The 13937-nt window shown below is 44.2% G+C and overlaps 1 protein-coding gene across 1 annotated transcript in view; it reads left to right on the forward strand.

Annotated features, from left to right (window-relative positions):
• TMEM163 (transmembrane protein 163) overlaps positions 1-13937 on the forward strand; it is a 219210-nt gene that overhangs the window by 134514 nt on the left and 70759 nt on the right. The window lies entirely within an intron of this gene.

The raw sequence follows: 13937 nt of genomic DNA on the forward strand, positions 1-13937 counted from the left end.
CTTTTGGGATGGTCAGACGGATAGGGTATCCTTTTATAATTCTCCCTGTTCTCCGCTCTTGAGTTGGGAGGGAATGTTGGTATGCTCATTTGTCTGTCTGTCCTGTCCATGTGTCCACTGATCTGTCCATGTTTCAATTCATCCATCCTTCCATCCTCTTTCTTTTTGTTTGTAGAATCTTTGTTCTCTTGAATTTTCATGCTTTTTTTTTTCTTTCTTTCTAAATAAGCTGCATTTTCCACTGTAATTTCTGGAAGACATCTTGAGGGTGTTCTAAATTACCCTACTTGTCTTCCATTCCTCTCTCTGTTAGAGGACATGGCTTGTCTCAGCCTCTACATCCTATGGGTGATGACCTTGTCTTTGAGGAATTTGAGTTTGTGACCATAAAACATGTCTTTCCCAGCTTCCTTATTCTTTATTCCATTTGTAATCTCCAGGCTGATGATAGTACAGGTGCCAGAGTCAGATTTCTTGGCTTTGAATCTTAGCTCTACCACTTGCTAGCTCTGTGACCGTAGGAAGCTGCTAAGTGTTCTATGCCCTGTTTCCTCATCTGGAAAAGCAGGAAAACAACACCTCCTTTATAGGGGTATTATATATATTATATATGCACAATATGTAATGTAATATATATGTTATGTATATCAGGACAATATATATATATATATAACTTAGAGCAGTGTTTGGCATGTAGTTGAGGAAACCTTAGCTGCCATCTTTATTAATTATTGAGGAATTATTAAGGGGGCTCCTCTGAGACTGAGCCGTCATTGGGCATTAAGGGGAGAGTTTGATACCACCTCTGTGGCTTTTGGACAGTTGAATACGAATGAGTAAATGCTCCCCTGCTGTGTTTCTGGTGGTGCCCAGATGGAAGGTAGTCTTGATGGGGATGCCTGTCCTACTTAAATGTATAAATGTTGAGATACAAATATTAGGTGCTAGGGGACTCAGATAATAATATATCTGGGAGTGCACGTGCCAGATGGAAAGCTTTTGCAAGATAACGCTGTAAGTGATTCACAAATGAGGACAAATTTTATCTTACTGTTGGCTTCAGGTAGAACACAGAAACTTCTTTGAAGTGTTACGTATTTATTTTAACGTGCATTAGGTCTTCTAACAAATATGAAAGCTCAGATCTGTGATATCACAGATGATATTGTTCAGGATAAGATTTTTTTTTATTAAAGTGAGTCAATTTATGGTTGGAAAAAAGTTAAGAAAACAATTGTAGCAAATTCATTTTGTAAAATTTCAAATAATGGTACCATCATGATCAAAGTTGAATTAATACTAGTCTAGCCAAAGGAGCAGCTAATACAAAAACCCAAGTTGTTGCTGGCTATTATTTGAGGAATACAGTGAGAATAATCCAGAGATATGCTCACGTTTCAAGAGCTTGTCCTTTTCCTGTCAGAAGAACATAGGTTTTTTGGTTGTATAGTTGCATTGTCCTGTACGGTTACTGCTGGTGGCTATTTTAGTATTTGGGTGTAGCTGGTCCTAAGAGGTGTTGTCAGTGTAAAATACTACACTCCAAAGACTTAGTTAAAAAAAAAAAAGTAAATATTTTATTAATAATTTAAAAAATATTGATCACACATTGATATGAGAATATTTTGGATACGGGGTGCTTCTCTGGCTCAGTTGGTATAGCTTGCGACTCGATCTCAGACTGATGCGTCTAAGCTCCATGTTAGGTGTAGAGATTACTTAAAAATAAAATAAAAAAAAATATTTTGGATATATTAGATTAAACTATTTCATTAATTTTATTTCTGTTTCCTTTTGCTAATGTGGCTTTTAGAAATTTAAAATTACATATGTGGCTTATATTATAATTCTTTTGGGCCTTGCCCGCAAAAGAGAAAGCTCTTCCCTCTGTCTTTTCTTATTTTGGAATTACTAATCCGGAATTTGATTTGCAACTCCAGAAGGAATTGAGTTCCGTGTTTCTCAATTTCTCTCTTCTAATGTGCTTTTTAAAATCTGATTTCCTTTATGTTGGAATGAGTTTCTTACATATTAGTCACAAATCTACAAATTATTGTAGCTTTTCTATGGAGTTGATGTCTCTTTGAGTGTTTGCCAGGTGGCCTGGAGTTTTTCTAAGATTAAAAGATTGATGACAAGAAATGTGTTTGGCTTCACTGTTTTTAGTGATCCCCAAACAGGTTATCATTAAAAAAATGTATATCTGTACTGATACCCAAAAAACCAAAACTCACAGAGGAGTCGCTTTGATGATCCCAGATGATAGGTCACATGATGATGCCAGAAATTCATTTGGAGAGTCTCAGTGTACGGATTAAAGCGTCGCCCCACAGTCCTTTGTATTGTTGGCTTTAGTTTAAAGTTTTAATCTCTGCCTCATCCCATGTAAATTAAAAATTCATGGAATCATTGCCAGCTGAGAAACTGATGTTTGCATATTAATGAGCATGAATGAATTATGAGAGGCATAGCTATTAAAACCACCAGCTTTCACTTAGTTGCTGGAGAACAATAAACGGGGAAATACCCAACTGGTCCTTAGTTAATTCCTCTAATTTGTCCTACTTTGACTCTAAGCTTCGGAAAGAATCTTGAGCTTGGAATTGCCAGCGCGAGGAGGAAAGGGAGCTTCGTCAGTCTTGCCGCCTGATACTGTGTGTGCTGGCTGCATGGGATAGTGTGTGATGCCCGGAGGACGGGAGGATGCTTTTAGCAACACCGTGGTCTACTGTATTATGCACCTCAATTGTTAAGATATCCAGCTACAGAGTGTGGCCTCAGTAGTTTTGTTTTGCATAACATTGAATTTACCATCTTAAGCATTGTAAACGTATGGTTCAGTAGTAGTAAATCTATTCATATATGGTTGTGAACGGAGTCTCAGAAATTCTTCATCATGCAAATCTGAAGCTTTATACTTACTAAACGACCACCCTCATCCCTCTCCCCCAGCCCTTCACAACCACAGTTCTACTTTGTTTCTCTGAACTGATTGCTCTCGGTACCTCGAATAAGGAGAATCACAGAGTATTTGTTCTTCTATGACCGACTTCTTTCACTCAGCATGATGGCCACGGCCGGGTTAACAGACGGTCCTCAGGGATGAGAAATGTTGCTTGCTTAGGTGTGGGGCACTAATCTGAGAGTGAGATGCTAAGATCCAGTATTTCACAGGTGGTTCTCGTATCGGTGTGGATAGGCTGGAAATGGGTGGCTGACGTAGGGTGCGAACCAAGGGTCAGGGACGTGTGTCATGCCAGGCAGTGGCTGGGTGCCCCGTCTGAGGTGGAAGGAATGCTTGCAGAATTCGGGGAGGAGATGAAGGCAATGAAGCAGGTGCTGTTGTTGTCGGTCGCTAAAGGCGAGGGGCCAGGAGCTGGGGGCCGACGGCAAGGAGTTGGAGCGGGTGGTGCACTCTGATGGTGTCTGGTGCCTGTGGTTGTCGAAGGAGAACTCTGGAGGACTGGGTTGGAGTTCAGCACGAGAAAGGGAGGCTCTGTGAATGTGGATGAGAGAGAACACACTGCCCCTGTTTCAGAGGTAGGGAAGGCAGCGCCCCCCCGGGAGCAGCTAGGTTTTTATTAGGCCAAGAGGTAAGGGCTAGAGTCAGGAAAGAGCCTGAGGCTATGGTCACTGGGCTAGGATGAAAGTGTTCTGGGGAGGAAGGGAGCCAGGGGACACAGACGAGCATGGCTAGGAGGGTGGGGTGGGGACAGTAGTCCTGGAGACCGTAGATTGCCACGAGACCCCCGAAGGAATGAAGCACTATTTGTACACTTACCTTGTGATCTCCAAGCGTCCTTAGGTGAAGAATGCATGCTGCAAAATAGTGTTTAGGGTCTTTTGTCATTGGTTTTAACAATAGAGGGTTGCCTCCGTGCACGCTGCTTAGGCATATAGAAACTCTCGCAAGGGTACAGAGCTGACTGACTGCAGGCTCGCCGCAGGGAGGGGGACTGGGGCAGAAGAAAGGCAGGAGGTCTGCTCTTTCTATCCCGTAGACCAGAGCAGCCCAGTAGAACTCTCCGCAGTTGTGGACGCGTTCTGTAGCTGCACGGTGGTCCAGTGTCCTCAAACCCTCACCCACATGGGGCCATGGAACACTGGCTCTGTGGCTAGATTTCTAGCGTGATTTAATTTAAATGAGTTGCACTGTAAATCGTCACATGTGGCTCATGGCTATCATATTGGACAGTGTCTCTTTAGGTACTTTGATCATTTTTAATCCATTTTTTAAAAACAACCTTGTTACTCAAAGTCCAGGGGACTTGGAGATGAGAGCAAGATACTGTGAGAAGGAAGGAGGTGCCGGAGGTGGCGGGTGCGGGAGGAGTGAGTGCAGGAGGAACTTGGCAAGGCCAAAATGACACAGGGCATTTCACGCCTGTCTCCACCATTGTCAGCCTTGTGTACCATGTACGGCCCTGGGAAGTACAGCCTCCCGCTGCCCTCAGCTGTGGAGGGCCATCAGGCTGCTTGCCACTGAAGGTTCGGCTTGACACTCCTTCGGGGCCTCTGACATTTTGCATGATTGCAGCACAGGTGGGGGCCCGTGAACGCTCCCCAGTCCCAGCTGTCTCCTTGGGCCATCCGTCAGCTCGCGGAGATGGAGAGGTGGAGGCAGATGGGAGGCTGTTCACCTTTACAGGCTTGAAATTCTGCAACACTGAGGCAAAAACACAGCCTGGGAGGTTGTTCACTTGTTCCAAATGTACCTCCAAATGGCATGATGCTCAGCAGCATGTTGGAAGGCGAATTTGAGAGCTCTGGAGTAGATATTCTTAGGCATAAATCCTTGTGTGTCTCCTCATGCGAGATAAATGGGGCACACTGGTTCTCAGCCATGCAGGGTCCTTGCTCTGGTTTTTATTTCTTCTCCCCCCTGTTTGCTGAGCCAGATGCCTTGGTCTGAGTACTACCAGTCGACAGGATGGCTTTTGATGACTGGTTTCAGCAATATTCTTGTTGCTTTTGGAAACAGCTCCAGAAATTGAAAAAAAAAAAAAAGTCACTGATCTAGTCAAGAAATGGAGTATTGGTAATTTGCTCTTGGTGTCTGGTCTAAGCGGACGGCAAAGGCAACGAGTCGTGCCAGGAAAATTGTGGACTAGTACCGTGTCTCCCTCTCTTCTCCTGGGCATTTGATCGGACCCTAAATCAGGGACTCTGGGATAGTGAACCGTATTTCCTCCGCATCTTTCTAGCAATCTTAACCTTACAAAGCTCTTGAGTGTATTTTCACTCAAGAGCAGAACCTGACCTGGAAGAATAAATCATTTCAGAGAGGCCCCCGGTAACTGCTGAGAGCCGTTGAAGAAGGCTGGCAGCCTTGCTAGCGGGCCCTGAGTGCACGTGCCTTGACTAGCCGGATGTAGTCTTGCCTGAAGGCGGAGGAGAGTTGCCTTCCACAGTCACAGAAAGTTCGTATAAAACCTTCCACGACACAGGCATGACATCAACGGGCTGAGCTGCTGTGGGCAGGATGTGTTAGAGGAAGGAGTGTCATCTTCTTGGGTCCGTGTTATGGGTAGAAAGGTGTCCCTTCAACATATATTGAAATCCTAACCCTGACGACTACACAGTGTGACTTTGGGAAAAAGGGTCTTCGCAGCTATAATTCCCATATGACTGGAGTCTGTGTAGGAAGAGACAAAAGCGCACAGGGGGACCATGGCCACCCAGCAGCAGGGGCAGCATTCAGAGGCATGTATCTAGAAGCCGAGGGTCTCCAAGGATTGTTGGCAAACACCAGCAGCTCCAAGAGACGGGGAGGGATTCTGCGTGACAGGTTTCTGAGGGAGCACGGGCCTGCCCACACCTTGGTTTTGAACTTCCAGCTTCCAGAACTGGGGAGAATAGGTTTCTGTAGTCCGAGCCCCGCAGTTTGTGGCGCTTAGTTGCGGCAGCCCAGGAAGACTGCTGACGTCCTGAGAAGAGTCTCCCATCACACCTGCACTCGTCTGCTCTGTGACCTCGGGTGATGAGTGAGCTTTTTGAAGCCTCAGGTTTCTCATCTGTGAAAGGGGGTGGACCCTGATAGCTACCAAATGGTGTTGGGGTGAGGGTTAAACACAGTACTGAATGTGACATCCATATATGCTCAAAAAAGGTTAGATCATGGGGCACCTGGGTGGCTCAGTCGGTTAAGTGTCCAACTCTTGGTTTCAGCTCGGGTCGTGATTTCAGGGTCATGAAATCAAGCCCCACATCAGGCTCCATGCTCAGCTCAGGGTGTGCTTGTCCCTCTCCCTCTTTTACTTCCCCGCTTCTTCTCTCTCTCTCTAAAATAAATAAAATCTTTAAAAAATTGTTAGATCACTTATTTTCCATCCTTGGAGTTTTGAAAATGTTTTTTCAATAGTCATACTAGGATAGTTTGAAATTACTCTATTATTGCTTCGGAACAGTGTAGAACAAAAGAATTTGTGAGGAAAAAATTTAAAAACCCAAACGTGTGCTGTGGCATTTTGAGAAACTTGCTTTTGACCTAGGGACATGGGGTGATGGTGTAGTGAGGTGATAAAAGATGGTTCCTTCATTTCCTGATTTCATTTCTTCACTTTACCCCTAAAAGAAATCTCATTTGTGTGGGGCATGACTAAGTAATATGTGATTATTGTAAAAAGTTAAGGTAATTCATAGAGGTACAAAGAATATAGCAAGGGGCACCTGGGTGGCTCAGTCAGTTAGGCGTCTGACTCTGGATTTTGGCTTAGGTCATGATCTCAGTGTCATGAGATCGAGCCCTGCCTTGGGGCTTAAGATTAAGAGTCTCTTAAGATTCTCTCTCTCTGCCCTCTGTCCCCACATCCACACAAGTGTGCACCCACTCTCTCTCTCAAAAAAAAACAAAACAAAACAAAAAAAAACCAAAAAGCCAAAAAACAAAAACAAAAACCCAAAACCAACCAACCAACAACAATAGCAAAATGAACAAAGAATACAGCAATCGTTAGAGGGCCTTCCAGGGAGAGCCAGAGTTAACATTTTGATGTGGATTGTGTTTGCATGCGTGCATATGCATGGCGACACATACATTTTTTTCTACATAAATAGAGACCATCTATATATACCCTTCTGCAAACTGGTTTTTCTCTACTTACCACCATGTTTTGAACATTTTCCCATCTTTGGGTAAACAGAGGTATGTTATTTTTTGATAGCTAGGCAGTATCCTGTGTATGGATTTAGCATATTTTGTGAAGCAATTTTCTACTGAAGATGTAGGTTGTTTCCACGGTCTCGGGGCTAGAAATGACCTGAAGTAACTGTCCTCACACATTCGTATTTTAATGCTTGTCTTATTTCTTCTGGGTAAATTACTAGAAGTCTGGGTCAAAGAATATGCTAACCTGTAATTTTGATGCCCAGGGTCAAACTGTGCTCCAACAAGGTCATACTAATTTCCTTCCCCCTTGGCAGCGGCGAGGATGTCTGTTGACTTACCTCGGTTGGCACTAAGTGTTAAAATTCTTTCTGATCTTAGCTATTTGTCCAGGTGGAAAATTGAATTCTCCGTGTTAACATGCATCTGTTTAGTTGTCAGTCTGAGCACAGTCTCAGATGCCTTTTTGGCGTTTGTATTTCTTTTGGGAACTGGGCTACCGGAATTTCAGATGGGAACGAGAAGCCTTTTGTTTCCTTTTTGAAACATTTCCCAGACTCTGGCTATACAACTTAGGTGACAAAGAAAGTCCAACTTAATAACTGACCAGATCCTCCCTGCTTTGCTCCCCACCCACCCCCGCCATATTCTTTTTTGCAGTGGCATGGTTTTTTTCCTTCATAGATCTAAATACCTGTATTAATTTCTGTATTGGTATATTTGTTGACTGTCTGTTGCCCTCAGAAGACTTTAAGCTCACAAGGGTAAGGGAATTCCTTAAGGGTCTTAATCTTTTTAACCCCATTCCTGAGAAAAACACCTGGCAATTACTAGGTGCTCATTTAAAGGGTTGTAGAATGAAAGATTGAATTGCAGAAGCCCTTCATCTTGCGTAAAGTTTTGGTAGCTTTTATTAAGGCGATAAAAGTATTTACTGGGCACCTGCTTTGTGCCAGGTGTCAAGCTGGACTCTGCATTAGGTAGAGGTCTTACCCGACGGCTGGTAGAGAAGGTAGATGGTGTTCCTGAAGGCTCATGGCGAGTAACGGATACAACTGGGGTTTGAACCTGCATCTTGCTTGCTCTGAAATTTGCTCATGACCATTATGTAGCACTGGCTCTTTAAACGATCATTTGTTTGTCTTTGTTTTACTGGGTTTTCATTCCAGCCTTCCACCCCACCCCACCCCCTGGCAGCCCCTTCCTCTTGGAAATGCCCTTTCTTAGCAATTTGCTGCAACCTAGTTTTAATTGGAGGGAGAAAGAAAGTGGTATGGATCCCGAAAAATGTCTAAAATCTTATTATAAAAAGATACAACTGAAAATGCAGTCCTGGGTTTTGGCTCTGACCCTGGAAGGTGGGGAAAGGGTTGGCTGTTGTTGGACACAAACTGCTAGGGCTGCTGTGGGGTGGGTTGCCATTCCCAGGAGCAGCTGTTCATGTCTTGGTGCCTTGGCAAAGGGCTGCCATGACAAGCTCTGCAGCTCTCCTGTGGCCTTGCACATCTCCGAAGGCCTTGCAAGTGGAGATCATTTGTCTTGGCTGCAGCCTGGACTTCCTCCACATTCATTGAAATTTTGATTCTTGTTTTCAGGCCAAGCTGGTAGCTGCGTAGGGCCTGCTGGATCCTGGGCTGAGGGCTCTGTGGGTTTGCTGTGAAGGAATAGGAGCACATCTTTGTCTAGGTCTGCGGCTTCTCCTTTGGCACCTGCTGCCAGAACAAGGCTTGTGATGAGTGGAGAGGGTTCTCTCTCTAAGAACACCAGGGCCCCAAACTGTGAGTTGGGCCCCTTCACCTTAAGTGTGGTCACCCTTTGGATACCTGAGCCTGGAAGTCCCCATAGTTGTCGTTCCTCCACCGTTCATGCTGCTGCCTATGCTTTGTGGTGAAGACTTAGTTCAGGAACCCTCCTTGAAGTGGCGAGGTTTAAGATGGACAGGTAAGAAGAGGGTTCTTCTCGTTTTGTGACCACCTTCGGGAGTGGGATTTTGGCAGGCTTTTTGCCTTCTCCGAGTGGTCCTATTTTCAGAGGACGACTCTGCGGGCTTGCTTTCTTTGGCTGTGTTTGAGGTTCTAGGGTCGGAGTTTTCATGGCACATTTCTTCTCGCTTCGGTCTCCAGCTCTTGTCCTGTGTGTTAGCTGTTGGACAATTCAGACTCAATTTAATTTTGCTTAGTACTTGCCATTGACTAGTGATCAACACCAACTGTTGATGCTGGTTATGGCTGATGATTACTTTTTTCGTTATACTTCCTGCATTTTCTGAAAAATATTTTACAAGGTACATATGTTATTTTTGTAATCCTGTCAAGCATACTTTTTCCCTTTGGGAGAATATAAAAAGCAAGCCAGTCTGGGAACAAGGAATAAAGCTCTCATCTCCTCTATGTTTATCCTGCCTTCCTGTGATTATCCTACTGGGCACTGTTATACTCAGTATCAACACCACCGGGTGCTTTTACATATGATTACTTCTCTTCTGAAGGGACTTGCCACAGTGTACGCAGCCTTCTCTGGGCAGGGAAGCCTATGAGATTGCACCGAATGGAACCTGGTGATTTTTTCCCTCCCCATCTCCTGTCTTTCTGTAAATAGTTGCACCCTTTGAGTTTTTATTTGTTCATGTATGGGTTTTACCAGCATCTTTCCGTATCATGATTTAGCATACTCATATCACTGAATAGAAGGCATCTGGAGGAATATTTGAGTTGTTTGTTTTTGGAAATGTTTCTACCTACCTCATAAAATTGTTATGAGAAACAAATGAGGTAATATAGGTAAGTTGCATGGCACAGTGTTTGACAAATAATAGGTATCCCATAAATGGGGGTTATTTATTTATTTTTTCAAGTAGGCTCCATGCCTAGCACAGAGCCCAGTGTGGGGCTGGAACTCATGACCCTGAGATCAAGATGTGAGCTGAAATCAACAGTCGGACGCTCAAACGACTGAGCCACCCAGGCGCCCCTAATGGGGGTTATTCTTAAAAGTAGGCTTTCCAGGCAAAAAAAAAAATGTTTTTAAAACATAACTTTATTAAAATACAATTAACAGAGCATGCAGTTCATGCATTTAAAGTGTACAGTCAATGACTTTTAAGATATTCATAGAGTTGTGCATGTATCATCACAATCAGTTTCAGGAAACATTTTCATCACCAGGAAGAGAGGCCCCACTCTTTTGAGCTTCCACCACTCCAACTCCTTCCAACTTGCCTTTCGCCCCTTCTGGTCCTAGGCAATCCCTAATCTGTCGGTCTGTGTAGTTGAGCCTACTCTGGCCCTTTCAAATAAGTGGATGCGTACACCGTGTGCTCCTCTGTGGCTCTGCCTGGTTTCTTCCTTCACTTAGTCTTTGACTTAGCGTAATGTTTCCCGCCTTCCTCCACACCGTAACATGGATCAGTATTTCCTGTCTTCTTACTGCTATATGACGTTCCGTTGTCTGCATGTCCCACATTTGGTCGATCCATTCATCAGTTGATGGACATTTGGGTGGTTTCATTTTAGGCTAATAGGAATAATGTTGCTGTAAACATTTGTGTACAAGTGTGTGATGGAAACAGGTTCTTATTTCTTTTGGCTTCACACCTAGGGGTGAAATTGCTGGGTTAGATGGTAACTCTACAGCTAACATTTGAAGAATTGTCAAACCGTTTTCCAAGGTGGCTGCCCCATTTTATATCACTATCAGCAGTGTATGAGGGTTCCAATTTCTCCACGTCCTCATCAGCACCGGCTGTTACCTGCCTTTTTGATTCTAGCCATCCTAGTGGCCATAAGTGGTATCTCATTGTGGTTTTGATTTATACTTGAGGGTTCTTATGCTTTTGAAAAGTCACCATACTTTACCCTTTTTTGTTTCTTTCTCTTGACTCCCATAGACTCTTTAAAAGTTACGTTACCCCTGCTGGTAAAGTAGTTCGTGTCCGGAGGAAGCTTCCTTCAAGAGGCCCTTCACCTCACTGATGATGTCCTTCTGGCCTCCTGTGGCTCTGCAGAGTCTGGCTTATGGCCTTACAGACTAAAGTTTGGTTTTAATGGCACAAAGACGGGGGACTAAGATTAATCAAGCTCGTAGAACTGACCTGTAAAAACAGGATGCCAGATGGTTAGTGGATGCATGGTATGTCCATCAGAAAAACCTTGTCTGAGTATCCATATTGGTTTCTTAATTTTTCTACCTGTGGGGAGAAATAGTATCGGCATCTGCTAGCAATGGAGGCTTCCTTTTCTTTTTTTCATTGCATATTTTCAGACTACCTGTATGCACTAGACATATAGCTGTGGATTTTATGGTCTGGTAGGGAGCTGAGGGGTTTTTGTAGAATTCCTGTTCAGCTCTGAAGGGTTTTGATCTAAAAGTTAAACTTTTAGGCCGGTCTTAACTACTGATTTTCTTACCACGCTTTGTGGACTGGGCTAAGTACTTTCTCTGATTGGTCTCATTTAATCCTCAGAATAACCCAATGAGATACAGATGTCACTACTCAATTTTATAGATGAGGACATGGATACAGAGAGGTACAGTGGCTCACCCAGAGTTGTAGAGCTGGGATTCATGCTGGTGATTGGCACCGAGCCCTGCTGGACTCCAAAGCCTGATGTTGGCTTCATTTCGGGGCTGTACTCTGTTGGTCCTGCTCAGATGAGAAGCCCCATGGGTTCATTGTGTGCTGATGGCAGTTGTGACTGTGGGCTCAGAAGTAAGAAGACTCAGGAGAGAACAGCTGTGAACAGCCCCACGCTTTAGCCCCAACTTGAGAGGCAAAAAAAATCCACATGTTAGGTCTGTTTCTGCTACACATACTGTGACTATCCTTTGCTTTCATTTGTTCATTGGCGTTTTTAGCCGAGAAACTTTTCCTTTTTCTGTGCATGTGTTTTCAATGAGAAAACTTGCATAACATCTAGGTCAGTGTCATGGAAGTACCCCGAAAACATGCCGTATGCTGACCTGACCTCCTTTTAAAGTTCAGATTCTCCCTTTCTCCCAAGGTGACTGAGGCTGACATCATGGGAAAACCAGACTATCAGAGTTGCAATTCTTCCAGAATATGAAGACATGTGTTGGAGTCTGAAATTGAGTATCTTTAGACAATAGCAGCCGTATGAAATGTCAGCTGACAATTCCTGTCTGAGAGAACAGACAGAAGTTTGAAAAATGACCTATTTAGACCCCTGTGTCTCAGTACCCTCCTTTGCCCCCTTTTGGAGCAAACTATATTGCTGGCTCCAGTTAAGACCCACCTGGCTAAATACCTGCTCTTCCTCAGGGCTTGTTTGACTGTTGGGATTGACAACCCAGGAAAGGTGGTCATGGAGAAACTTCCTTTCCTGCCTTGACCAAGCATAGTGAGGATTCACGGTTAAATCAGTCTTGACGGACTTCCCTGAAGCCGCAGTGAATCTAAACCTTGCCCTCATTTTGAATTCTTCAGGTAGTCTGTTTCTGGATGGGGGGTGATGATCTAGGGATCTGGTTTGGGGCCAGATAGATGTTCTGGTGGTGTGCATTTTGTGTCCTATGTGAGAAGGCAAAATGTATTTCAAGCAAGTCCAGTTTTACTGCTCAGATATTGCTGTCAGGAGATGCGTTTTCTAACACCCAGCTGTGGTACGTACTCACGGTTCCACAGTGAGTTACTGAGAGCCCGCGGTGTGCCAAGCACTTCTTGCAGCGCCGGAAAGCAAGAGACAGACCAGCTCCTGCTCTCATGGGCCTAGAAGGAGGAGATGGCTTGTAATGTCACTGCAGAGGGAAGAGAGAGCTATGAAGATCATCCAGGCTGATGGGACCGAGAGTGTGGGGGAGGGGTCCTCTGGGGCTGGGTGTCAGGGAAGGTCCTTGAACTGATACTTCAGGTGGTGGGAAGGAGCCTTGAGGAAAGGCATCCCTGGACAGAGAGGTTGGTGCAAGCAAAGGCCCAAGGGTGGGAACCAGCTTGGTGTGTTTGGGGGTTGAAAAAATAGGTTCCTGTGGCTGGACCCAGTTAGTGAGGGGCCAGGGGGAGATGATGCTGTGAGGCGGCCAGGGCTTGGGGACCCTTGGGAGGGATTTTGATTATATGAGCAGTGGGAAGCCACGGGCAAGTCATTAAGCTGGGGGTGAGGTGATCTGATTATGTAATTAATGTCAGAGAGCTCAGATGGCTTGTCATAAGGGAATTCTGCCATTCTTGTTAATGGGAGGCCCTGTGTCATTCCTTTAAAAATGAAAATATTTTTATTCATTTCCCTGGCTGTAATCGTGGTGCATATTTGCAGAACTATACATTTAAACTAACAAAATTTGAAGTGAACCTTTCCTCTCTCATTCAGACTTACCCTCATCCTTTCCTGTCTCCCCCATGAAAGATAATCGCAATGAATACTTTGGTGCAGGTGCTTCCAAAATATTTTGTATATAAATAAAATATAGTACACACCCATATGCTTTATATGCACACGTGACTAGGTGTAAATGACAACAGGACCTTTTTGTTGATACTGTTTTGGAATCTGCTTTTTTCCTCCTAATGAAACCGAGGACATTTAAAAACCTCCTGTCTATATATCTAACTCATTCTTTTTAAGGGCCTCATGGAGTTCTGCTGTTGGCTATACCATAATTTATTTTGCAGTCTCCTGTTAGGAGACCTGAGTGGTTCCAGCTTTTGCTGTTTTAAGCTGTGTTACCCTTACTGCTTGTGGTTGAATCTATGCACACCTCTGTGTGTGTTCCTCTAGGCCCTGTGTTTGAATATGGGGTACTTTTTTCTGTAAGGAGAGACAACTACATTGTGATTTTAACAATCCCTTAGTGCATCCTTGCTCAATCCGTATTCTGA

The sequence above is a fragment of the Ursus maritimus genome, unplaced genomic scaffold, assembly GCF_017311325.1.
Source record: "Ursus maritimus isolate PB19 unplaced genomic scaffold, ASM1731132v1 scaffold_1, whole genome shotgun sequence".
NCBI classification, from domain to species: Eukaryota; Metazoa; Chordata; class Mammalia; order Carnivora; family Ursidae; genus Ursus; species Ursus maritimus.